The 27,344-nt window shown below is 26.6% G+C and overlaps 2 protein-coding genes across 5 annotated transcripts in view; one reads left to right on the top strand and one right to left on the bottom strand.

Annotated features, from left to right (window-relative positions):
* LOC101241424 (uncharacterized) overlaps nt 1-1,682 on the bottom strand; it is a 53,357-nt gene extending 51,675 nt beyond the window's left edge. Inside the window, exon 1 of the mRNA XM_065812557.1 lies at nt 1,616-1,682. The gene's annotated coding sequence lies outside the window, so the exon portion shown is untranslated. The remainder of the gene's footprint in view (nt 1-1,615) is intronic.
* Nucleotides 1,683-2,613: 931 nt separating this feature from the next.
* Nucleotides 2,614-27,344, top strand: part of LOC101241511 (visual pigment-like receptor peropsin-like) — a 34,638-nt gene continuing 9,907 nt past the window's right edge. Inside the window, exons 1-2 of one of the 4 annotated variants that reach the window (XR_010642284.1) lie at nt 2,614-2,773; nt 3,575-3,864. The gene's annotated coding sequence lies outside the window, so the exon portion shown is untranslated. Of the gene's footprint in view, nt 2,774-3,574; nt 3,865-20,341; nt 20,638-27,344 lie in introns of those variants that run through there. The other 3 variants (XR_010642283.1, XM_065812559.1, XM_065812561.1) reach the window with 3 other exon arrangements.

Genomic DNA, 27,344 nt, shown 5'->3' on the forward strand with positions numbered 1-27,344 from the left:
ATAAAAAAATAAAAAAAATTGATGTATGTGAATGGATGTATCTGCAAATATTGTATGTATGATACCTTTGGAAGTTAACCACCCTTTGACAGTGGTTTAGCATTTTTGTCGGTGGAAGCGTAAACGTAAACGCACCAACATTTGATAAATTCTTCTACACAATCTTTCGGACAACCTTAAAGTGCATTTGGATGTACCTAGTGCAATCATATTTTTATTATTTTCGTTTATTTATTAATCAATTAACAATTAAGATTAGTGTAATTGTAAGATACATTTGAGTAACAAGAGTCAGTGATCGTATAGATGCGAGTAAGATGCGAGACGTATTTGTTTATCAAGAATATTATGATATTATTGTTTTAGCTTGAGTCATGCGGTTCAAAAGAATTGGTATTTTAATTCAAGGTTTAAAGACCGTAACTAAAGAAAAGTTTAAAATTTGTATTTATTTATTTTTGTTTTTTCTAAAATCTAAATTAAGTTCAAAGTTTTTCAACAGCGGTTCTCGGTGACAAGACCTGTATGGTCTTCTTTGAGTATCCGCGTTCTTTATCTTTATCTTATCTTAATATTTAACAAATTTGGTGATAACGTTTCATTGGCGTAAACAAATTGTTTACAATTAATTAAATAAATTCTTAACCATTTTAAAACATTGCCTGTTTTACCACAATATTTTAATTTTTTAGCAAGAATTTTATGATCAATGGTATCAAACGCTTACGCTAAACCAATAAATATTCCCAATGTGGATTTAGAATTGTTAAATGAGTCTGATAGAGGAGGCTGAATATATATATATATATATATATATATATATATATATATATATATATATATATGTATATATATATATATATATATATATCTAGCTATCTATATATATATCTATATCTATATATATATATATATATATATATATATATATATATATATATATATATATATATATATATATATAATATATATATATATATATATACATATATATATATATATATATATATATATATATATATATATATATATACATATATATATATATATATATATATATATATATATATATATGTATATATATATATATATATATATATATATATATATATATATATATATATATATATATATACATATATATATATATATGAACACATGTAAATATACACATGCATATAATAATAAAATAATAATAACAATAATATTAATACAAATAAAAGTTTGTTGTAGTATATATAATATACAATGATAATTTAATTGTGAGGAAGATCCGTAAAAAACTGAACTTATATATCTCCATTTCAAAAAAATAAAAGATAAATAACAATCAGCTGATTTAAATAATAATCTTAATTAACTAGAATAGCTCTATTGCTCTTGAATAGTTCTTGTTTCCGAAATCATTCTTATTATTAAATTAAGTTAATTAAAAATATTTTTCAAATGTCTTTTTTTAAAATCGTCTTAAAATGACAAATGTTAAAACAATGTTTTTAAAAAATAGTGAAACAAGTTTTAACGTATATCGCCTTTGTTTTTTAGGAATCTCCTACTAAACGTACAGAACTTTAAAAATCTTGACAAAATATAAATAAATAAAAAATAGCTTCACCAAAACTCTTTCAGTTTATTCGTTGAATTGCTAATACATCTAAAAGCCTGGAAATATTTACATTTATTCATAAGTTTTTATATTAATGCGATAAACTTATAAATTAAAATATTATTAATTGAAAGCAATTGCGTTTTGAGATTCTCCACCGTATCTTCCGATCAATTAACTCAAAAAGCTCTTCCCCTCAATTAACTATTGTTATTATCGATTATATTTGATAATAATATTTTTTTATTGCTTAATTCTTTTTTAGAATAGGTTTTTTTGTTTAGATTAGTTAATTTTTAATACACAATTTTTTTTACGCATAGATTAACGTTGTTGGAGGATAATATATATAGATTAACATAATTCTCAAACAAACATTAAAAAAAAAAAAATCAAAAATATTTTTCGAAAAATATATATATTTTTAAAATTTTTATTTTAGGTGAACCAAAAAGACCTAACGGTCTTCAACAGAACATCGGGGAAAAGCATTTAACTAGGAAGTTCGCGCTTCTTTCCTTACCGATGACGAGAAATATGACAACAGCTTGCTTCAAACCTCTCGCTTCTATAACAAGCGCTATAACCACGGCTCCAGGTATATAAAAAAGTAAAGAAAATTAAATAAAACGAGTTTTTTTGAATGTAGTTTTATTTGAAATAGATTTCTTTTTTTAAACTTGCTAACCACTAATTTAGAAAACTAATTCAAAAAATTTTTTTAATAAACCTGCACCTGGTTTAATTGGTTTATGGTTTTAATGTATGAAAAGATTTTAAAGAAAAAGCTTAAACTCTATTATCCTAGGCTTAAATGATTTTGGGTGATTCATGTCTTTGTAAAATAGTATGACAAGCTCAAACTTTATATAAAGAAATATTTTCTTTGTTCCAACCATATCTACAAAAAAAAAAAAAAAAAATATAAATAAATAAGTTCAAAGGGGGAGGGGGGCTTACCCGCGCTCCCTTAGCCGATCAACTGGCGCCTCCTAAAATATAAGGTTTTATCGCAGAAAACAAAACGTAGATTTGTTTTTTGCCATAAATAAACATTATAATCATAATGTACACAGTCAATAGATTTTTAACATAGTTCGGTGTATCAAAACTACTGTGACTCTTCAGTGACATATGCTCATAAAACTTCAACGACTTTTGCAAACGGTAAACAACTTTTTTTTTAAAAGGAGAAAAACAAAAATTTTTAAATTAACTGATTTCAACATTGTGAAGCAATTTAGATTTGTTTTTATGTGTTTTTTTATTGAATATTAAAAAATGATTATTTATTTTGTTATTTTGTTTTTTATTACAATAAATAGCAGAGGTTTATGGAGAAAATCTGAGTGGTTCTTTATGCAGTTCACACCCGTAAAACTGAACTGAAAATAAAAATATTTTACTGCAGAGGTAGCCAAAATATTCTTTTCAGTAAAAAAAATTCGATTTGTTATTCATAAAATAAAAAAACTGGCTACAACTGTAACAACATGATTCAATCCGTTATTCTTTGCGAATTGAACTAAATAAGGAAAAACTATTATGCAAAAACTTTTTTTTTTGCTTTTCTTAGTTTTTAATTAATTTAATATATCATTAAGTTGAAAATATACAAGTATAACTTAGAAGTTTGATTGTTATTATAAGCAGTTAAAAAGTTTATCAAAATGAAAATTAATTAGAAATTGAAAACCTAATTTTGTAAAAAATTATTTATAAAGTTAAAATTAGAAAAAATCTTAAGAAATGTAAATAAAGTCCTCCGCTCCACTATGCACTCTACTATACGTCACTAATCTCCGCTTAGTGGCGCATAGTGGAGCGCACTACTCCAGATTCCGGCCACTTGTGTTGAACGCTAAAACCGTTTCACGGGGTAAGGAAGATATTGATCGTTTTTACAATGATTTTGATTCAGTCCTTGCAGATGTTTTTGCAGTATGCTTTTATTTTTATTTTTTCCAGTAGATAATGAAGATGGTGACAAAAAGCGGGAATCAAATGCACTTGATATGTTCCAAATAACTCGTTCTAAAACCCTTGAGTCGAGTTGTCCCAATTTAGACATTGTTCTGCGGTGGTTTTATTTTTTTTTTAATTTTATTTTTTGTATACACTTTTGCAACAAGTTGCCATCTCTTTTGTAGATTTATATGTGCAGTTTTTTATCAGTATTTTGGATTGTTTAATGGTTTTTAATGTGAAGAAAGTAAAATAAAAGATAAAATGTTCAAATTTAGGAACTTTTACTCTTATATATGGATTTTTATAAAAGCATATTTATAAAACAGACAGTTTTGTTGGTATTTGCAACTTTAAAATAATTGGTGGTATTATTTACACAACTTATTCTTTTAATTTTCCTTTTTTTTTCACAAAAGTTGCTTATTAGTACATAATGGTAGAGGCATATACAAATAAATAATTCAGGATATTAATCGTTGATTAGGGTTTCAATTCAAATAACTGATTCAAAAATGAGCCGATATATGCTTAGAATCGGCTTGAAAAAAGGTATGGGGCAGCTATTGGCGAACTGCTAAGCGGGAATGCGAATTAAAGGCATCAGCTATTCGAAATTGATTATATTTATTGCTTATCATTAAGTCTAACTATTCAGTAACAAACCCTCAAAAATAATTTTTATAAATCTTATTATAAAATAAAAATTTATGGCAAAAATAAAACCATTAATAAAAAAACTACAAGCAAATATCACAACAAAACCCCGGGACATGCTTTCACTGTGCACTTCTCGTGCAACCAGGACTTGGATTTATGGATACATGATCCTGTGTTCTGTGGGTGTATCCTGATTTTTTTTTCGCAAATTATATAACAAATTTCTGTATCACCTCGGGCACTTTTTTTTTCTTTACACGATGGTAAATTTTCTCTAATTGATTAAAGTTCTTTTTCTTTTTATTTAATTTACCAGCAGTGATTTTTACTTCTTGTTCCTTCCTTTCTTCCTATTGCTCTAAAATATTTTTATAAATTTAGTACAGAGATATTATTTGCGCAATTTATCTGTTTAAATTAAATGTGAAAAAAGTAAGCAACATTATTACTCTTGCCTGACGCTTATATTTTGACACTTTAAACGTTTGAAATTACCACACTAATATCATTTGTTATTACCACGCGGACACAAACAATTGAAATACGATTAATGTATCGAGGTTATATTAACATACCTAAAATATAATACGTGTTAAAAACTCATTTATTATGATATTATGCAACGACAAAAACAAAACGAGTGGTTTTATATCCATAATTGTTACAAAAGTAATGATTCTCAAGAAAAAAATTGCATGAAATTATCAGAAAAACTTAGAATCAAATTATTGTAAACAACAATCGCAGCTTCATCACATTGCTGCACATCTGGAACTGAGCATGGAACAATATCTCAGCAGGTAAAAATTTTTACCTGCTGAGATGGTGTTTTAATCATGTTTGGAGTACCACGCATTCACCATTCACGCCTTCACCGTTCACGCCTTCACCATTCACGAATTTATCATTCACACCTTCACCATTCACGCCTTCACCATTACTTTCTCCTAATTATTATCTGCATAAAAATGCAACTTTTATACTAAATATCCAGACAAAATAGTCTAGGTACCAGATGATGCAAATGTTGTAAAATAAAATTCATTATGAAATCGAAACTGAAAATGTTTAAAAAATATGACTTTTGCTTATAGCAGTTTCAAAATTACTAGGTAAAAAAAAGTATAGATTATTCTTTACTTCATAGAAAAAATTGATATCAAAAGTTATGACGTCAAAAATATGACGTCAAAAGTATGACAAGGAAATTTCAGACGAAGGCAGAACTTTATATTTGGTTTATTTGTAAAAATTGATTGAGGATGTAAGTTGTTGGTCCAGCTATTTCTTGTAACTTTGTCTATTAAATTTTCTGTGTTTCGTATAGTAATATTTACAATTAAATATATAGTTTGTAATTGTACACTTTTAAAAACACGGAAACTCAAAAACCATTTTAAGATCCTATCACCATGAACCGTTTAACAATACAATACAAATATTAAATAATGAAGCTGATAATGTTTAAGGCTGCTGGAAACCTTTTATCCACTCTCCAAAAACCGTTCAAACATTTTAATAAACAAGTTCAGAGTTCAGACCAAAATCCTTATCCTTTATTTGGATTAAAATTTGACACAAGTGAAGAAACTCACATGTATATTTGATAAAAGCATGCACATTTGGGGGCACTCTTAGACTAAGTAAGTTTTTTTTTCTCTACGCTTTAATAGTGGATTTATATTTAGGAAACAGACTAGCCCCAAAACATGCAACTTTAAAAAATTAAAAATTTAAAGGGACTATTGAACTATAAGTAAAATAAAAAGAAACTATAGATATATTCATCATATTACAGTTTTGATGATTTCATTAATTATTCTAACATATGAATATTTAACAGCAGTTTCTACCTTTAAATTGACCATCATGCAGCTTAGACGTAAAATCTAAAATTTACCTTACCTGGTTTGCCATTAATGTGATATCTATGGATTAATAATACTAATCAAGATTATTGTAAATTCGTATTTCCACTAATTACACAATTTGCCAAATATATATATATATATATATATATATATATATATATATATATATATATATATATATATATATATATATATATATAAATATATATAAATATATATATATATATAAATATATATATATAAATATATATATATATATAAAATTCTTTCTTAACTAATTAAGAAACTCAAGTTTCACATAAAAAATATTTTATATTTGAAAATAAGCAAAAATTTGACGATCTTTATCTTTTTCAGCCTTTTTTCTACAGATGCTTGAAGTTGTAGTCGAGAAAACAGTCAAAAAACTGCTTTCCATACTTGGGATTGTCCAAACTTTTTTTATTTTGCCCAGTGGGAGCTGAAGACTGAAAAAAGTGCCTCGGAGGATTGCTCATTTTAACGACCAAGCTCAGAGTTGCAAACTTTGATAAACTCTTTGAGGTGGTGAAAAACAATGTGAATTTTTGGAGTCACTGTGACTAGCAGTGTCATATAGCATTTTCAAAATGCATTGCTGTGAACCACAAAATCTTGGTACAGATTGTTTCTGAAGCAAGAATGAACAACACTTCAAGTGTTCAAAAAGCCTGGATATCTTGTTTCCCTTAAGCAGAGAACTAGTGAAATTTTAAGAACTCGTTGATTTTAAGGAACATTAAAATTATTTTAGGTATATAAGACTGTCTGAAATAATAATGACACATAGGATTTTTGAAATATTTCAAGAACCGCTTAATCAGTTTTCATAACTTTTTTTTGTTTTAAAATAAATTTTTCTGTAAATACAGTTAAGCTTTTGAAAAACATTGTCTTTGAGCTGATTACAGTATTTTTTAAGTTTTGTATGGACACCTTGTTAAAGCTTTTGGACAATAGTTTTTGTAAAATTCCGTGATGCTACACCTAAAAATTGACAAAATGGATTGATGTCTGTACAATTTTACCCTTATTATATATACAGCCTACGTTTCATTTTTGCCAAAAATATTTCAATTGGACGAAGTTGCGGGACGTTTCCTGGATTCATGTTTTTTGGAACAAAATCAACATCATTGTGTTGATGTCTTTTAATTCCACTTTTTGAGTAATGGCAAGATTATGTCAGAAGACGGCTTGATCATCATGCTTTCGGATCAAAATGCAAAAAAAGCTTTTTTAAACATTCTTCTCTTAAACATTGCAATTTATGTTTCCATTTGCAAAAAGTAGCTGAGTTTTGAAACCACACAAATCAAAACTTTCTATGAAAATTTTTAAATTGTTTTAATTGTTTTTAGCAGAATGCCATTTTTTTTTGGAATGGTGTAAAATTTCTGGCCTGGAAGCGTCAAACAGTCAAGTTTGCAGTAAGATTTATCATCCATTATAATGCACTTTTAACTGTTGTTTTTTTTTCGTAACAAATTTCGACCACGTTTTTGGTCGTCGCTGAATTGATGTTGGGATCTTCCAGGAAATTTCTTCTATTTGTATGTCTTGAAGCCATATCTCTTTTTGAGTTTTTGAATTGTAGACTTAGAAACATCCGCCTTTTTTTTTTTTTATTGACATCCCGAACGGACTACTCTTTTTTGTATCGATACACCTAACCACTTTTTGATCAAGTTTTAAACTTGACGGTCCTCTTTCTTGATTTTCTTTTCAATTCGCAACCTTTACTCCATAGTTTGATGGTACAACTGACGGTTATCCTTCAAACTTAAACTTTTTTGAAAGCGAATTAATTGAAACATCACAATTTTTAAGTCACTTGTCCAAAATAAACTTTTTTACTTCTACTTGCAAATACATTTTCTTTGTTTACAATCAAGTTTTTTAAAACTACAATTTTATTATTTGAAAAGGAGTTAAGTTTGTTTTAAAACAAAACAAAAAAATTTAGCAAATTTAGTTATGTGTTTATTGAAATATTTCAAAAATCCCATCGGTCATTATCATTCCGAATTGTCTTTACTAAGTCTAAACTAATAATACCTACTTTAAAAAGTCTCAAAAACAGTCAAAAGTTGTTGTAATTAGAAATGAAACCTTGGTAGCCCTTATTATGGTTATCCGTATGACTTTATTGAGCAAAAAATACAATAACAAACACAAAAATTATCAAAGAATAAGATATTTATATTTATTTTCCTCAAAATTTACAATCATATAATTTTAATAATATATTATAATAATATATTATTAATACTAATAAAAACAATAATGATAATAACAATAATAATAAAAATAACAATAATAATAAAAATAATAATAACAAGAATATGTATAATATTATAAATAATAAAATCAAAATATAATTATTAAGAATAAAAATGAATAACTGATTGAGGAAGGAGTCAGTCATGCAGATTCCTGATCAACGGAGTGACACCAAATAAATATATTAATATTAATTTAAAAAAGAATAATAATAACAATAATAACTTTATTCATTAATAGAGCAAAAGTAACAGCAAAAATAATAGTAATTATAATAATTGTAATAATAGTAGTAATAATAAACAATTAATAAAAGCAGCAGTAATGAAAGTAATAAATGACAAAAACAATAAAGTTTCTATAGAAATAGTAAGAAAAAAAAAAAAAAAACTAAAGGAAGTTAATAATGATAAAATATTAAAACAAATTTTTTTTTAGAATTTGTTTAAATTTATTTTGTTTTAAATAAAGAAACGAAGATAAATTATTTTAAAATTTTAACTTTTCAAACTCATTCGCCATGCACACAAGACTTCGATTCCATTCACTGATGCACTGATGTGTAATTGAATACTTACCATACCTCAAAGTTTTATAGGGAGGTACATTAAGTTTTCCATTATTGATGTTTCTAGTTAAATGTGAATGTATAAATCGAGTTCCAGTGAAGAATATTGTAATAGAGGAAGGTAAATTTTTATTAAGGAAGCCAAAAACAAAAAGAAGATTAACAAATATAACTAGTGCTGACAAGGTAGGAATTTCAAGTTTTTTGAAGAATTCTGAAGTTTCTGTATTATGGAGTTGAAAATTAATCATTCAGATTGATTGGCGCTGAGCTGATAACAATTTAATAATATTACAGTTGCCAATTTGTCCCCAAACTTGACAACAGTAGATGAGATGAGATTGAAAAATTGCAAAATACAGATTCTTAAGGGTAGTTCGAGCAAAAAATATTTACCAATAATTGAATGAGACAAATGTAGACACAGTTGCAATTTGTTTTGATTTGATGCAGAATCAAAAGTTAAAAGTCTTATCGCTGATGCATATAATTTACGCGATGATGCAGTTTTCGTTTTAGTTTTATTCTTCTCTTTTTCTTGCAACCTTACAACAACATCTTTGATACATTGTATACTGACTCCCCTTCCTTAACAAGCTGTATGGCAGTCATTAATTTGTTGTGTTGTATGTACCAATAGTCTTGCATTGATATTTTATTTCAGGCATGATAATTTATTTCAGTCTGATTATTTTATCTAAAATATTATGAAATTAACTTTAACTATATAAAATTTAATTATAAAATAAAGTATGATAATAAAATAAATAAAATGAGGAATACAAATATAAAATATTTAGATGGGAGTTAAAGTTTTACCCTAGCCATTGAGAAAAACCAAACTTGAACTATAATTTTAATGTAAATTGTTCAGTAGCATTATATAAAACTATTATATGTGTATAAACTGTTAATAATTTTCAGGTTTTAGCATTATGTATAGATAACTTACTACATTCATACTTATTGAATATATCCATATTACCCCAACAATCCATACTACCCCACCCTAACCTATATATATATATATATATAAAATAGATATAAATATATATATATATATATATATATATATATATATATATATATACATACATATATATATATATATATATATATATATATATATATATATATATATATATATATATATATATATATATATATATACATACATATATATATATATATATATATATATATATATATATATATATATATATGTACGTGATAATTTATATATATATAGGTACGTGATAATGTATATACATACAGGTACGTGAGTAAAAAATTTCAAACTGTTTGAATACTATAATGTTAAATATCATTAGAAAGAGGTTATTACAGTATTTTAAAGGTAAAATTATCAAAATCGAACAATTGGTTCAAAAATTATGAAGGTTTAAGTACCGATTTTTCTAAATATGGATTTGTTCAAGAAACTGGTCAAAATAATGTTTTTCTTCACTAAAATTGTCATAACTTTGCCAATTCTTATCGAAATACAAATATCTTGGTGTCAAAAGATAGGTGTAAGAGTGGGCTACAACTTTTTGTTAAACTCTAACCACCGGGTGTATCGGATGGACAGAAGGGGCAGCAAACCACCACCTCGCCCGTATAAAACTGAACACTTTTTTCAAAAAAAATGTTTTTTTTAAAGACATAAGCAATATAAATATACAAAAAAGTTGTTTTAAATTTATAGCAAACCACCAAAATATAAGAGAGGTGTATGATAGCAATAGAGGTGGGTGTGGTGACGATGGTTTGATACACCCTAGCATTAAAAACGACTTGATTTTATAAATATTTATATCTTTACTAAAATGAGAAAAATTATTACACAATATCAAATTATGTTATACAATCTTATGTATTAGAGTGGTGTTTCTATTACAAAAGAAGCGTATACCCACCACCTACCCATCCCCCACCTCTCCACCCAAACTAAATAAAAAATTATTATTTTCAAAATTTGAACAATAAATTTAAAAAATAATATATGAAATTGGAAATAAATTAAAAAATAAATTCATGCCAGACAACCACAAAATATGGGAGATGAATGTAAAACTCACTGCAGATATGTTGATGATGTTTTTTACTATAATATCAAAAAATGTTTTAATTCTTGAAATATCTGATTGAATATTTAAAGTGCAATAACAAAGAAGTAAAAAACATATTCCACTAGATTAAAAGATACAGTCATAAGAGAGTGGAGTATAAGGGAAGGCGCATCCAAATATGTCATAAGAAAGGGGCATTCTAACGGCCTTTCCACTTCTAACCAAAAATTATTATTTAATTGGATATATATTACTAAAAAAATTATACAACTACTATTGTGGGGCTATAAGTCAATTGGCTGTAAAAAACATGTCATCTTTCTAACCAAGTATAGCAAAAACCTATAATAAAGTCTTTTAAGTGATTATTACATTAACAGAAGTAAGGACCATACAGTATAGTTAACGAGCTAGCCATTTTGTTTGGTTAACAAACTTCCTGTTTCAAAATAAATAATAAATAAAATGTTAAAAAATAAAATAAAGTATAACTATTTTAAAGATAATATAATATACTTTTGTCTTGGCTTTTAGTGAATGATTAAAATGATTAATTTCAGAAATGAAACTATGTTTTAATCATTTTTAACAATAGACACCACCTGAAGGTAAGCATTATAACCAATGAAGTTGATACTAAAAAATAAAAAATGCAATACACAACATAACTGTGCAATTATTTAATAACTGAAACCATACTTAAAATTATTTGTAATTAACAATATATATACAAACATACATACATACATACATATATATATATATATATATATATATATATATATATATATATATATATATATATATATATATATATATATATATATAAAAACTTACCAACAGTAACGGATGAAGACGATACTAAAAAATAAAAAGACAATACACAAAACATGGCACAATCCTTCCATTAATATATATATATACATATATATATATATATATATATATATATATATATATATATATATATATATATATATATATATATATATGAAATTTGTGGCCTTTAGGGAAACATTTATCAATTATACTCAAAAATGCCTGTTTCACAAACTTTTTAATCGAAACAACTTAAAGGTTAGTTATAGCTGCCTTCCAAACATCAAGAGTATTATTACTTCTCGTAATAAAAATATATTTTTTAATTCTCATGAAAACGCCAATCAATTATGCAATTGTCGACAAACCACCTTATCCCACTCAACGAAAAATGCCTTACAAAAAATCTTATTTATATTTGCAACGTAAAAACTCACCAAGAAGAAGAAGGATATCATTACATTGGACTTACTGAGAAAACCTTCAAAGACAGGTGGCATAAACATAAAAACTCTTTTGTTTATGAAAGTAAGGCCAACTTCACTGAACTTTCAAAATTTATGTGGGAATACATAAATTAAAGCTATAGAACCTATATTAAAATGGAATATTCTCCATCAAGCGGAGCCATTCATTCAAACCTGGTGATAAATTTTGCAATTTAAGCTCGGCAGAAAAATATCACATTATTACATCACCATTAAATTTGCTTAACAAACGAACCGAGCCTGGGTCAAAATGCCGCCATGAAAATAAGTTTCTAATAAAGAACTTTATTGTCATCAAGGTGGACACATAGCATTTTTTGTATATAATTTTCGTCGTTACTTTTTTGTTGTTGTTACATCTGATGATTGCTATTGATAAAAGTTCTGAAGAAAAAACTTTTCGTCTTCCTTGAACACCAGAAAAAAGAAAAAAGCGTTTGGCTGTTATACCAATAGACAACATACCAGATAAGAAAGACACTGTTGTTTGTGAAAGGCACTGGTCTGTTGGATACATTTCGACAAAAGATTATGGCAAAGAAAGACCATGTGATCCTCCATCTGTATTTAAGTGTGTAAAACCAAGTTTAATACCTAAACCATCTGTTTGTCCCAGAACAACTTCAAGATCACATGCAGAAACTAGAAATGTTCAACCTGACGAGTTGTCTGCTTTTTATTTAAAAGATGTTATAAAATCTTTTAATGATCTGAAAACAAACATAGAAAACTATAAATTTAATGGAATTGATATATTTAATACTAAAACAGAAAATCAAGTTTTGATTCAATCGTTAGAGTTTGTTCATGACACAGGTGTTCAATTGTTCTAAAAATAAATAATAATTTTCAGTATAAATCTTTTTACTTTGGAGTCAAATGCTTAATAAAAACACTCTCACAGAACAGAATTACCATATTGAATAGATGGTCGCATATTGAAGAAGCAGTTCAATTTTTAAATTCATATGAGATAAGCAGTAAAAAAAAAATTATTCAACAGCAACTTTTTTCAATGAGCAATAAACCTGTTACAGATAAAAAGTACTTGAAACAATCGTTAGAGCTTTTGAGTACTTTGCAATGTCACATGCTACATATAATTGTCTTCGAGAAGACTTTGAAGTTCCTAGCATTACAACATTAACAAGACTAACATCAAAAGTAAAATCTATTCATGAGGATATTTATCTACAAAAGATTTTTTCAAACTTAACTGACATTAGACATAAAAATTGCATTCTTCTATTAGATGAAGTTTATGTAAAGACTATGTTGCAGTATCGTAGGGAAACAGTTTTTGGAAAAGCAGTTAATAATCCAAATGTTTTTGCAAATACTGTTTTAAGTTTTATGGTTAATACTTTGTTTGGTGGACTCAAATTTTTATGTGAAATGCTTCCTTTGCGTAACATCGATTCAAATTTTCTTTTTGAACAAACTACTTTTCTTTTATCTGCGATTAAAGCAGCTGGTGGTCATGTTAATACTATAGTTTATGATGGTAACAGGGTAAATCAAGCCTTTTTCAAGAAATTTGAGACAGATGGCGTACCTTGGCAAATAAAAGATAATATATATCTTCTGTATGATTTTGTGCACCTTTTAAAAAACATTCGCAATAATTGGATCACTGAAAAGTCACAGGAACTTGAATTTTTTGTTTATAAAGAAAAAAAAGTTGCCAAATAGTCTCATATTGTAGCATTGCATAAATTAGAATCAAACCAAATGATTAAAATGTCTAAACTTACAAATGTTGCTGTGTTCCCAAAACCAATTGTAAGGCAAAAAGTTTCAACTTGTCTGAAAGTATTTTGCGAAGAAACAGTGCTTTAAAATGTCACCCAGAATTAAAAGATGTTGATGATACTATTTCTTTTCTTTCAATAATAAATAAAATTTTTGGAGAATTGTTAATGCTCATAGCCTTTATGCAGATGTACATATGTGTGATCCGAATCGAGCTGCTATTTTCTCTTCTGATGATTTTAATCTTCAAAAGCTGTTAGAGTTTGGAAACATAGCTAAGCAAATGTGCTCTTCTTAAATAGTTTGTTTTGAAAGCTTCACTAAAGGTACTTCTGAAAGTATCTATCATACTTGTAATGGTCTTGTGGAGTTATCAAAGTTCCTCTTGTCTACAAGTCATAAGTATGTTTTGATTGGAACATTTATAACTGATCCTTTAGAAAAGCAGTTTGGAAAACTGTTTTTCTAAAGGATCAGGAGGTACAGGATTCAGGAGGTACAGGATTCAGGAGGTACAGGATTCAGGAGGTACATATTTTATCACTGTTCAACAAATACTAGAGAAAGTGGGTATCATAAAAACAAAACTACTTTTGCAATTAGACAAATACGGTGTTGATCTTGATTTTACTACATCAGGTCATTCTTGTTAAAGATGTGGTTTTTACCTAAATGAAGAAAAATTTTTGATATTTGATTATTTGCCAGAATTAGAAAATATATTATCTATAGATGTCAAAATGACTCGAATTTACATAGCTGGTTATCTTGTCCGAAATGACAAAGATTCAGATGATTCATATTTTTATTATGAGAAATTTAGAGATTTTACTGAGGAAATTATTCGTGGAGGATTAACTATACCTGGTGATTTAGTTTGTCAATGGGTAATATATTGCTATATTATGTTTTGTGAAGTAGCTGATAATACATGTATATCTTCCTTGTCCAATCTAATGATGCTTGTATCAGAATCCTATTAATTAAATATGAACAGAAACCATGGTGTAACACTTTCAAATATTTTCATTAAGAACTATTGTAATTTATATTCTTAAAGGTCTGAAATAGAACCAAAACAAAAACTTTTAAAACATAGCGTTAAATAACAAAGGTTAACAGCAACTGTTTTTTTGTTAAATCGAACTGATTACAATTATTTCTTCCTTAAAAATTAATTTTTATGTTCAGTTCAGGTTATTTTTTGTTTAAAAAACTCGCCTCCAGTTTATGACATCATCCGCATGGTGAATAGGCCTGTTATAAAGTACGCTATTATATATATATATATATATATATATATATATATATATATATATATATATATATATATATATATATATATATATATATATATATATATATATATATATAATTATTTGTAACTTTTTTTATTACACCTGATGATGCTGATAACGTTTTTTATTACACCTGATGATATATATATATATATATATATATATATATATATATATATATATATATATATATATATATATAATTATTTGTAACGTTTTTTATTACACCTGATGATGTATATATATATATATATATATATATATATATATATATATATATATATATATATATATATATATATATATATATATATATATATATATATATATATATATATGATTTAAATGTTGACATCTTGTACGAGAGTATGTATATATAAACTAATTTAAAACATCAGATAATACGAATTCTCTCAATACTAAATAATTTATTTGAAATTTTCGCCGGATTATAGGCACCGGCATCATCAGCATATAATATAATATAATTACAAAAATTGTGACCGTTAAATAACAACAAAATTTTTTTTTAATTTTGACGTCACCTTTATAACGGCTTCTTTTACTTAAGTATGAAAAAAATGAAGTCCAAAAATTTGTTTTAACATATTGTCCATTGTCTAAATTAATACCACCGTATATTTGAGAACATTGATGTTTTTGTATCTCCATGGCTTCACGGACTTTTCTTTCAAATTTTTTATCCTCAACTTTAAGTGTTTCTGCCCTATACCATTCAATATCCTCATCGCAATTTACTTTATGCAAAGCTAATGCAGACTGGTTTAACTTGCCTTCAGTCAAAAAATTTTGGTGTTGTTAAACCATTGTTCTTATTTAAAGTTTCGACTCACCGACATACACTTTGTAGCATTTGCACTTAATTAAATAGGTTCCAGGTTGGCGGTTGCGTGGTAATTTTGATTTATTTCTAGACGTTAATAGCGTTTTTAGGTTAGCATTTGACTTAGAAACAGTTCTGTAACCAGCTTTTCTGAATATTCTTCTAAGTCTGGGAGATATTGTTGGTTACCATGGTAAAGAAATTGTAGGAAGGTTATTAGAGTTTGATAGAGTTTTATTTTTATTTGCTAAAGATTTTTTTCGAACGTGATAAGAAATATCTTTAAGCATTTTTTCATCGTACCCATTTTCAGTAAACACTTAAATTAAAAAATTTATCTCATCTTTTAAATGGTTTTCGCTGCATATTAAGTATGCTCTGTGTATATATCCGTTGAATATTGCTTTTAAAATTTTGGGATCGTGATTAGAATGAGGTTTGATTTGGATATTGGTTATAGCATCTTTTCTGCAAACCTTGAACTCATATTTTCCATGTGTATTATTAATAATAGTTATATTCAAAAAGTTAAGTATCTTATTTTTGTTTTCAACTTCATTAGTATATTTTAAAGAAGGATGTTGTCTATTAAAGATTGTTTGGAACTGTTCCTCTTGCTTTAAGTTAGAAAACCTGGCGTGGCTATCATCTACATATCTATAAAAGGATTTAATATCAATTGAAGGAATCATTGTCATTTTTATTGCCTTTTCCTCATGGTATTGTAAAAAAGATTCAGCCAAAACAATCATAAAAGACAATCCCATTGGGCCTGAATTCTCCAACTAATGAATCTCACCGTTCCAAAAGAAATAATAACGAAACAAACAAAGTTCAATTAATTGTTTTGTTTCAGTTAAAGTAAGCCTAGTTGAGTTTTTATAAGAAACGCTTTTATTTAATTTATCCAAAAGTACTAAAGTTGCTTCTTTTAATGGTATTGATAGGTATAAGTTCACAATATCAAAGGATACTTGTATTTCATCTTTGTCAATTAACCACGACTTAGTTTTGTTAATAAAGTCTTTTGAATTTTTTAACTTAATAGGATTTTCATTTAAGACCGGTATTCTTTTAATCGGGTAATTCAAAATTCTATAACAAGGTGTGCCAATAGTGGATATAACGACTCTCATCGGATAAGATTTGTCTTGTTTATGAGCTTTAATTAGCCCATACAAACGTGGTGGAACAGGATCACTCGGATATATGCTTTCATATTCATCTTTAGAAAAAAGTTGCTTATTGTTAAGTTTCGAAAGGAAAGACTTTATTTTAATTGCATAACTTAGAGTGGGATCAATACTAATAATTTTTGTTGGGCCAATCTGTTCTCTAATTTTTTCAATTGCTTTATCATGTTCTATTCTCACGAAGCCTATTCCTTTATCAAATGGATAAATATCAATTTTCTTGTCTTGATAAATTTCTTTGAACGCTTTTCTTGATCTCTCGTTAGATTATGATTAAATTTTTTGCCCAATTTAAGTTCTCTCAGTACATTTTTCCTTAAGGCTTGCGCTTTTTCAACTGCTTTATTATATTCGAGTTTTAAGGCAGACGATTCAGTTGTTGTAATAATGTCCATGTAAGGTATAGATTTCAAGGAAGGTACAAAGTGTGGACCAAGATTTAGAAGATTGATTTGATTTTCAGGTATCTTGGTATCACAAAGATTTAAAATCGCGTTTTTAGTGTATTTCATTGATTTTTTATTACTTTTGTTGTAATTGAATTCACTTTGAAGTATTTTAAACTTTTTAATTAGACGTTCTTTAGCTTTTATAAACATATTTTCACGAGCTTTTTCAGAGATAAATATCACTTGATTATAGTCTTTGTTTTCAATTTTATTTTTAAGATCTCTCTCGAGTTTTTTTAGTAATATTAATAAGATTAAAGTATCGTCTTATAGAATAATTTTTTATACAAACTAAAAGTTCAAATTTAAAAAGGAAAATAATACTTCTTGCTTTCCTTGAATTTACAGGACAATTGATTCGTAAAGATTTCGGAATTAACTTATGTTTTTCGCATTTTTGTAAAAATATAAATTGATTTTTTGATTTAGCTATCGACTTCTTCAAATCTTGTAGTTCTTTGGTTATTTCAGCTCCGTATTTAGCTGTTATGAATGATTTAAATGTTGACATCTTTTACGAGAGTATATATATATAAACTAATTTAAAACATCAGATAATGCGACTTCTCTCAATACTAAATAATTTATTTAAAATTTTCGCCGGATTATAGGCACCAGCATCATCAGCATATAATATAATATAATTACAAAAATTGTGACCGTTAAATAACAACAAAAATTTTTTTAAATTTTAACGTCACTTTTATAATGGCTTCTTTTACTTAAGTATGAAGAAAATAAAGTCCAAAAATTCGTTTTAACATATTGTCCATTGTCCAAATTAATACCACCGTATATTGGAGAACATTGATGCTTTTGTATCTCCAAGGCTTCACGGACTTTTCTTTCAAATTTTTTATCCTCAACTCTAAGTGTTTCTGCATATAATATAATTACAATTTTTGTAATTATATTATGTTATATGCTGATGATGCCAGTGCCTATAATCCGGCGAAAATTTCAAATAAATTATTTAGTATTGAAAGAATTCGTATTATCTGATGTTTTAAATTAGTTTATACATATATATATATATATATATATATATATATATATATATATATATATATATATATATATATATATATATATATATATATATATATATATATATATATATTAGTAGTAGAAAATCACTTAACAAAATTTTTTTCCATATAACACTGTGTTTCATCAACAAAAGAAACATTTACTTTTTAAAGTTGTTTAAATATATATATATACATATATATATATATATATATATATATATATATATATATATATATATATATATATATATATATATATATATATATATATATACAAGAAAAAAATTAATTAATTTGTAAATTTAAAGCAGTAACTCGTCATTTAACAAATTTTATTAAAAAAAAAAGAAGCTTACCTGAGCATCAATGGTAAATAAGAATTTTTTGAAAATTTCAACATGTTTACTCAAATTTTTATTGAAGTTTTTTTGTCTTAAGTTTTACAAAATGCTAAAAAATCTATTCAGAAAAAACGCAAGAAATAAAATAAGATATAAGATAAGAGATAAAAAAGAAAAGATAATTTCAAAGAGTTTAAATTTCATAAACCTTGAGTCATAGCCACCAGCTAAATAAAATTATTCTTCCTAATCATGCATCATGGACTTTTAAAAAATATCAATATCAATTTGTTCCTTATGACTATTTTCAATATTATTGCGAGTAACTAGTTTTTTTTTGTTGTTGCTGGAACTAGAATAAGTTATGAAAATAAGAAGTTAAATGCAATAAAGATTAAACAAGGTCTTTGTTGTTAAACAATAGGTCTTTTTATTTTTTGTCTGGAGAAGAAAGTTGTATTTGAGACAATTTTGTTTAAGTTTTTAAAAATTAAACTGAAACATTTATTAAAAGTTGTCCACAACTTGTGAATTGAAAATCTTAGCTGTCAATTTATGATAAATGAATGACTTTTTTATTATTTTATGAGGCTTGTGCAAACAGTCTACTTTTACTCAAGCATAGAAGTGTAAGTTTTTTTTTGTTCTAAAAAGCTAAGGGCTTGGTTTTTTTCTTAAATATATATTTTATTAAATAAGTATTTTTTTTTTTTATAAAGACTCAAACAATTTAAAAGTTTTCTTTTATTTGGTAATTGTTAAATTAATTCTATTATTCTCTTTATCATACCATTTGATTTACTCTTATTGTTTATCAAACAATTTTAGTAATTGTTTTTCAATTACTTTTTATGAAGTTGAAATATAAAATATAAAAAATCGATAAAAAAATTTCATTTAAAGAAACATTTTCTTTTTAATAAAACACAGCAGTCGTGTATTTTTTATTTTTTTATTTAGACATGTTTATTGTGTTTAGAACTATTTTCTTAAGATTTTTCATTAATCTTTATATTTTTTAAATTAGGAACAAATTTATTAATTAATGTAATAAATGAGAATTCTCTAATTAAAGCTTCTGGCTTTATGAAATAAAACTGCATTGCAAAGTTTAAAAATAATGCATTAGACTTAAGCAACGCAAAAGTATATAGCAGTATTCTTCTAAAAAAACTGAAATTTTTATAGCTAATGGAGCAAAAGAGTCTGTCTACTTATTCCTTGTTAATTTTACTTACCTATCTAAAATAAGCTTATTAAAAATGATGGCTTTTCTGTTCATAAATTGATATTTATCTAACTCACTTAACGAAGTACACCAACGAGAAGGTAATCTATAGGACTTAGCACTCCATTTGATGTTTGTCATTTTGTCTAAGGTTAGTCCGCTATTTCTTGATTCTTTCCTTCGTTTGATAAGCAGTTTATACACAGTATATATATATATATATATATATATAAGGGGAAGAATATATATATATATATATATATATATATATATATATATATATATATATATATATATATATATATATATATATATATATATATATATACATAAATATATATATATATATATATATATATATATATATATATATATATATATATATATATATATATATATATATATATATATATATATATATATATATATATATATATATATATATATATACTGTGTATAACGTTTTATGATTTTTGATAGTTTTTCTAATTTTCGAATTTTTAAACGTAAAAGGATTAACTGCGAAACTTTACTTGTCCAGGGAATTTATTTATGTATATATATATATATATATATATATATATATATATATATATATATATATATATATATATATATATATATATATATATATATATATATATATATATGTATATATACAAAAATTAATATATCATTAACAAATTAAAACATAAAACTTATATTTTAAAGCGATACATTTTTTTAATTTATTTTTTGTATCGGAATAAAAGCTTCCATTTCGGAAATTCTTAAAAAGAAAGGATTTTTATTTTAAAACAAGAAGTTTTTTTTTATGACTCTTTAGTTATGATTATTATGGAGCTTGCATTTTAAGTGTAAACTTAGCCAAGTGTTTGGCTTTGTTTGCTTTTAATACCAATGAGTTCATAATTGTGAATGAAAATAAACTTCTTTTTTAAAAATTAATAAATGCGTTAAAGTTAACTTTTTTGACTACTTTAACTTTACTTTATTTAAAAAATTAAAGCTTTATTCAAACGATTGAAGCTTTTTGCAAATAATTAATGCTTTATTGGAAAAATTAAAGATTCATTTTTATGTATAAACGGTACCGAGAGAACCTTTTGATCAAACGTTTCTGCAAATTTTATTTGCAGAAACGTTTATAAGATCTTCTTGATAACTTAAAAAAATTAAGTTTATATATATATATATATATATATATATATATATATATATATATATATATATATATATATATATATATATATATATATATGTATATATATATATATATATATATATATATATATATATATATATATATATATATATATATATATATATATATATATATATATATATATATATATATATATATATATATATATATATATATATATATATATATAGGGGAAGTTGGGGAACAGTGGATCGGATTTTTTTATTTTTTAAATTTAGCAAAATTAAAAATATGTAATTTATTTTTGTCAAGGCGAAATAGTTGAGATATATGTCCTTCATGATAAGAAATCACCGATGCCAAAATATTTATTATCTAACAGCTCGCAGAAAGGTTTGAAGTGAGTTGTGTTTCGTGATTCACTGTGCCCCAGTAATGGGGCACAGTGAATAAATAAACACAGCAGTGAATTAATGATATCGAATAGGGACATACCCAAATAACTTTGAGGCTGAGAGAGTAAAGACACTGTACACTATACTTTTGGCATACTTTTATTAATTAGATTAGTATAAATTTGAAATAATAAATATTTTGAACATTTAGAATAAAAAAAAAGAATTTTATTGATAACAAAACTTAATAAAGTATTAAAAAATTAAAAACTTATTCAAGTATTAATATCTAAAAATTGAAACTAATAAATTCATTTTCATGTAGTTTGTTTGTTAAAAATGCATAGTGAATCAACCTATTCACTGTACCCCGATTCACTGTGCCACGCCATAACAAATTAAGTTTAAGTCTAATTTCTTAGGACATGTTGTTAAAGGTAAATTGTTAAAGGAAAAGCTACACTACTAAAACGAAGTATAAATATCAATAATCCGAATGAAAAACTTCAATTTATAAAATTATTTCAACCATGATCTCCATAACAAACATAAAGAAGGTAAGAAAATTTACTTTAGTTAGCTAAAAACAAAAATTGCCTACCAAAAACCGGTAGTCAAAAATTATGTGGTAACAACTATGAATAAACATTGCTGATACATGAGCACATAAAATGATTACATTATCAAGATGAACAAAATTCTAATCTTTGAGAAAATGCTTCTTATTCACTGTGCCCCTCGATCCACTGTACCCCAACTTCCTCAATATATAATATATATACATATATATTGTTTTTAAAAATGATTTCTAGAAAATAAATTTTATTATGAAATTATTTTGGATCAAAACAATTCGAATGTTTTATATGTACTAATTTATCAGATTTTATGTGAGAGTAATCATACTATTTAGTTATTAGGTTAAAAAATCAATAACGAGAACTAATAGTAATAAATGTGTCTGTAGCCACACTGAAGGTAGAAAGAAAACGTAATTAAAATGTTGTTTGCTATCAAATTTTGAATTCAAAATTAAACAAAGTATATGGAGCAAGAGCAATTTGATTAAGTTTAGCCGATGTTTTAAATACCTTTGGTACCTATTACAGCCAAAGCCGCCATAATCTAAAATACTCTTAAATATATAGATGACCATGGTTCCCACTTGTGTTGGAAACACACGATGAGAAATTTTTAGCTTTTTTAAAATAACTTAGGTCTAGAGGCCACATGTTACAAGGCCAAGGTCAAAACCAAGGCAAATAGTTACAAAACTGTAAATAGCACGTGCTGTGACAATAAAACCACATTTTTCAATAATAGACCTTATGCGCAGAATTCAACGAAGTCAGTAAGAAAATTTATACTTTTTTTAAGGACAAGGCCAAAACAATCAAGACCAAGGCCAAAATAATCAAGACCTAAGCCAAAATTTTCAAGGCCAAAACCATGGCCAAACCCTTTTTGGCTTTAAGGCAAGGCCAAGGTCAAGGTCAAAGAATAACAACTCTGGTTTGATTGAGTCAAAAAACCATTGTTTCTATTAGCATTTAATAACAGTTAGAATCTAAGATAAAAATTATAATAAAAAATGAAATTAAAAATGCTTTTAATAGCCATTTTTTTTATTTTTTATGTTGAACAAAATAGTTATAAAAGCCATATTGTAACTTTATTTTCATGACAATTTTCATCTTAGGTTCTAAATGTTATTAAATATCATGAGAAATATTAGAAACCATTACTTTTGACACAATCAAACAGTATTTACTTTCAGTTAAGTTACGTAACTAATGTTTTCGCTTTAACGTTTTTAGATATAAAACTAACAATATTGCAAACGTAATCTGCGAGCGCACAAGTCACATATGAGGCGCAATATAAGATAAAGTACCAAGTCCATGAAATGGAGCTATTGACACAGCTGCATAGAGTTAGAAATAAACTACAAAATAAAACAAAAACCAGCTTGATAGGATCATTATCATTATCAGAACTTTGAATAGAAGCGCTTTAGAAATTAAATTATTGAGAAAAAACATTTTGAAAGTATGACACTTTAAAATTGTGTAACTATCACATATTAATGAAGTTAATGTTTATTTTGAATTTTTTCTTATATTACATATTAGAAATGAAATGAAAACCTTTTACAATAAATATTTTTCAAGATTATCAACAAAAAGTAGACTTTTACTTTTACATAGTGTCAATATGAAAAGGTACAAAGTCTACGATAATTAAGTTAATGAATACTTTAAATTGTTCATACATTTATGTTTGTTATCAATTACAAACCAATTACAATAAACATTTTTTCAAGATTTTTAACTGAAACTGAAAAAAACAGTGTCAATATGAAAAGGTACCAAGTCTACTGTCTTTGATTAGTAACATTACTGACATCAACATTATATAAGATAATTACAAATGAACTTAGTTATAGAAAATTACAATGTTCTTGCAAACTTAAGGTCTGTTCTACAACAGTATTAGCCACAAATTTAAACAAAAAAACTAAACTTAATTATAAAAGATTTTGTAAATATAAAAATCCAAAAAAATTGGTATTGGTAATCTGCGCGTCTTTGCGGGCAAACAGGTAAACCTTTTACAACTTTGTTGATATGTCTCATCTGCTTGCAATAAGAACAGGATGCCTACTTCCACTTTGACGGTGGTAATCCAGTAGCTAAGGAGGATTCCAGTGGATCAGCAATTGTTTGAGGATTCATTTTGTCGGATGCACGATGATTCGTTTTGATGGATGCAGTTGCCGCTCGAGTTACTTTTGCAACTGTAGCAACCAGAGAAACTTTGTTGTGAACCATGGCTGCCACATATAGGGCGGCACCATTAACTTCCTTTGCTTTGTTAGATCTGACTTGTGCAAAAGTGATCCTTTCACAGAGGGGTTTTGGACATATCGAGTCTCTTCCTCGTTCTGGCGCAAGTACTTGAATATTGTCAAACAAATACCCTTGTCTTTCGAGTGAAACTGGAAATGGTGGGATGATGTCAGGAATATCAATGCGCTTGATGTCCTCGATTCGCCATATATTAAAAATCACATTCAGACTCTTAGAATTCATCTTACAAGTAACTATTCTTGGTTTTGAATAATCAAAAGCAAACGAGTGCCATTGTTTAATGTTTGGAATAAGATAGTTATGTTGAGTACCAGCTGCCTCATTTACTATGCCAAAGATGTCCACCTTGAATGGAGTTAAGAAAAGTATGACACCGGGCTGGTCTGGCAAATTTGGTAAAAACACATGTTGCGCGTAATCAAACGAGGTATGTGCACTTGTATTTTCTTTTACTTTTTCAATGCATTGGTGGTATGCTAAACGTTCAATCTAAACTAAGTTTAAATGCGTAACCATTTCATCGAACCGAGATTGTTTGATGTCGTTATCTAGATTGGCCAGATCTGACAGTTTTATTTCTTTGACAGAAAATGCATAGATCTGTTCTCGGTTTTTGAATAATTACATTTGTCAAGGCATCTCTCTAAATACTTTTGAAGCTGTCTATTTGAAGACCTTGTATTCCTGCCAATTGACTGAAGCCACGTATTTGTCATGAATATCCTTTTTTGTTTCTCATAAAGGAAGCAGCAGTAACCTGTGGTCTCGTATGCCTGCTGTTTTTCCGGGCAAAACGAGAGCATTGTTTTAGGTATTTTGCTGTTGTCTCATTCTTAATTACTTAAGAATGAGACAACAGCAGTAGCATCGTTTTTATTGCAAGCGTGGAACGGAGATTAGCCAGTATTCCCATGCATAGCGGGAACTATGCCGGAGGCTATCACTCTTTTCCGAAGTAAACGCAATCGTTTCCTACCGATGCCATGCAGAAAAAGACAAGATTGCATGCAAATGGAGTTTCCACGAAAACGATAGTCCATTAATGTTTTAGAACGCAAAGCGTAATTGCTTTCGAGAATGTTTAATGTCATTAAGTGTTTGTCACGGCGCAGAAGAGCACTGAGTTAAGCCACTATCAAGTCATTAAATCTGTTCTGATGCTTGACAATAATATCGATTTCAAAGCATTGTAATCTTTATTCACGTATTTCATTTATGTCCAAACGAGTCAACTTCCTTTGTTATTGTCACCTTTGTGACACCCGCATCCTTTTTGCAGAAGATTCATAATTTTTCCATCCTCATTGACAGTAAGCTGCGAATACAAAGATGGTAGAATTTTTGTGTTATCAACGACTACATCGGGCTGATGAGCACAAACTGAAGTTTCAACAATTGTTGTTTCAACAATCAACGTTTCAGCAGTTGGAGTTTCTTCAAGTGACATTGGCTCGAGTTCATCAGCTGACGTTTCAGCAATCACCGTTTCAGCAATCGCCTTTTGGACTATCGACGTTTTAGTAGTTGGAGCTCCCAGAAAACACGGGGACGTACAATGAACCTTCAGACTAAACGTCTCCGACGCGTTCTAAACTGATTCTAGATTACACGCTCAAAGACGCCCTATCAGGACGTACTAAAGACGTCGTAAAAAGACTTGAATAAGACTTTCCGTTTAAGTGCATATATACAAAATTGGTCCTGGAAACACGTCATTTAAATGTTCAAAGTACATTCTGAACGTCTTTTGAACGTTCAAAAGACATTTGTTACGCAATGAGCGTCATAAATAATCACAGAATTTGTAGGGTTTTGGGGACAAAAATTTAACATTCGAAAAATGTAACAGAAACGGCAACCAGTGTGCCTTATTATATAAAACAAATAAAACACAAATTAAAAAATATATACAAGATTAAAACATATTTTAAATTACAAATCTAAAAAATATCATAAAAACTGGGATTGTGGTTTAATTTTTCATGGTCACCAACGCCTTTTCTATCCGGCGCTCTTTTCAAGATATCTCCAACGCAATTTCCTATTTTATTCTTGGCATACTTGGGCATGGTCTCTGCAAAATACAGAAAAAAAAAAAATATATATATATATATATATATATATAAAAGATTAAAGAATATAACATGAAGAATATAATAAAGATTCAATCAAGTTTGCTCATACAAATGTAAAGGCTAACTTAAGTATTATTATTATGTATTATGTTATTATATTTTAACAAAAAAAAGATGTATTATTATGCATAATATAATAGTTTGATCTAAACCGTAAAACCAATAAATCCATTAATCTTAAAATTAAATAAACCTAACCTTATCATTCAAAGATTATATTTAAGGAACTGCAAACTTTTGAGTTTTTCCCACAATTTATATACATCAATTAATTTTATAGACAGATTTTCAAA

The sequence above is a fragment of the Hydra vulgaris genome, chromosome 12 (genome assembly GCF_038396675.1).
Source record: "Hydra vulgaris chromosome 12, alternate assembly HydraT2T_AEP".
Lineage (NCBI taxonomy): Eukaryota > Metazoa > Cnidaria > Hydrozoa > Anthoathecata > Hydridae > Hydra > Hydra vulgaris.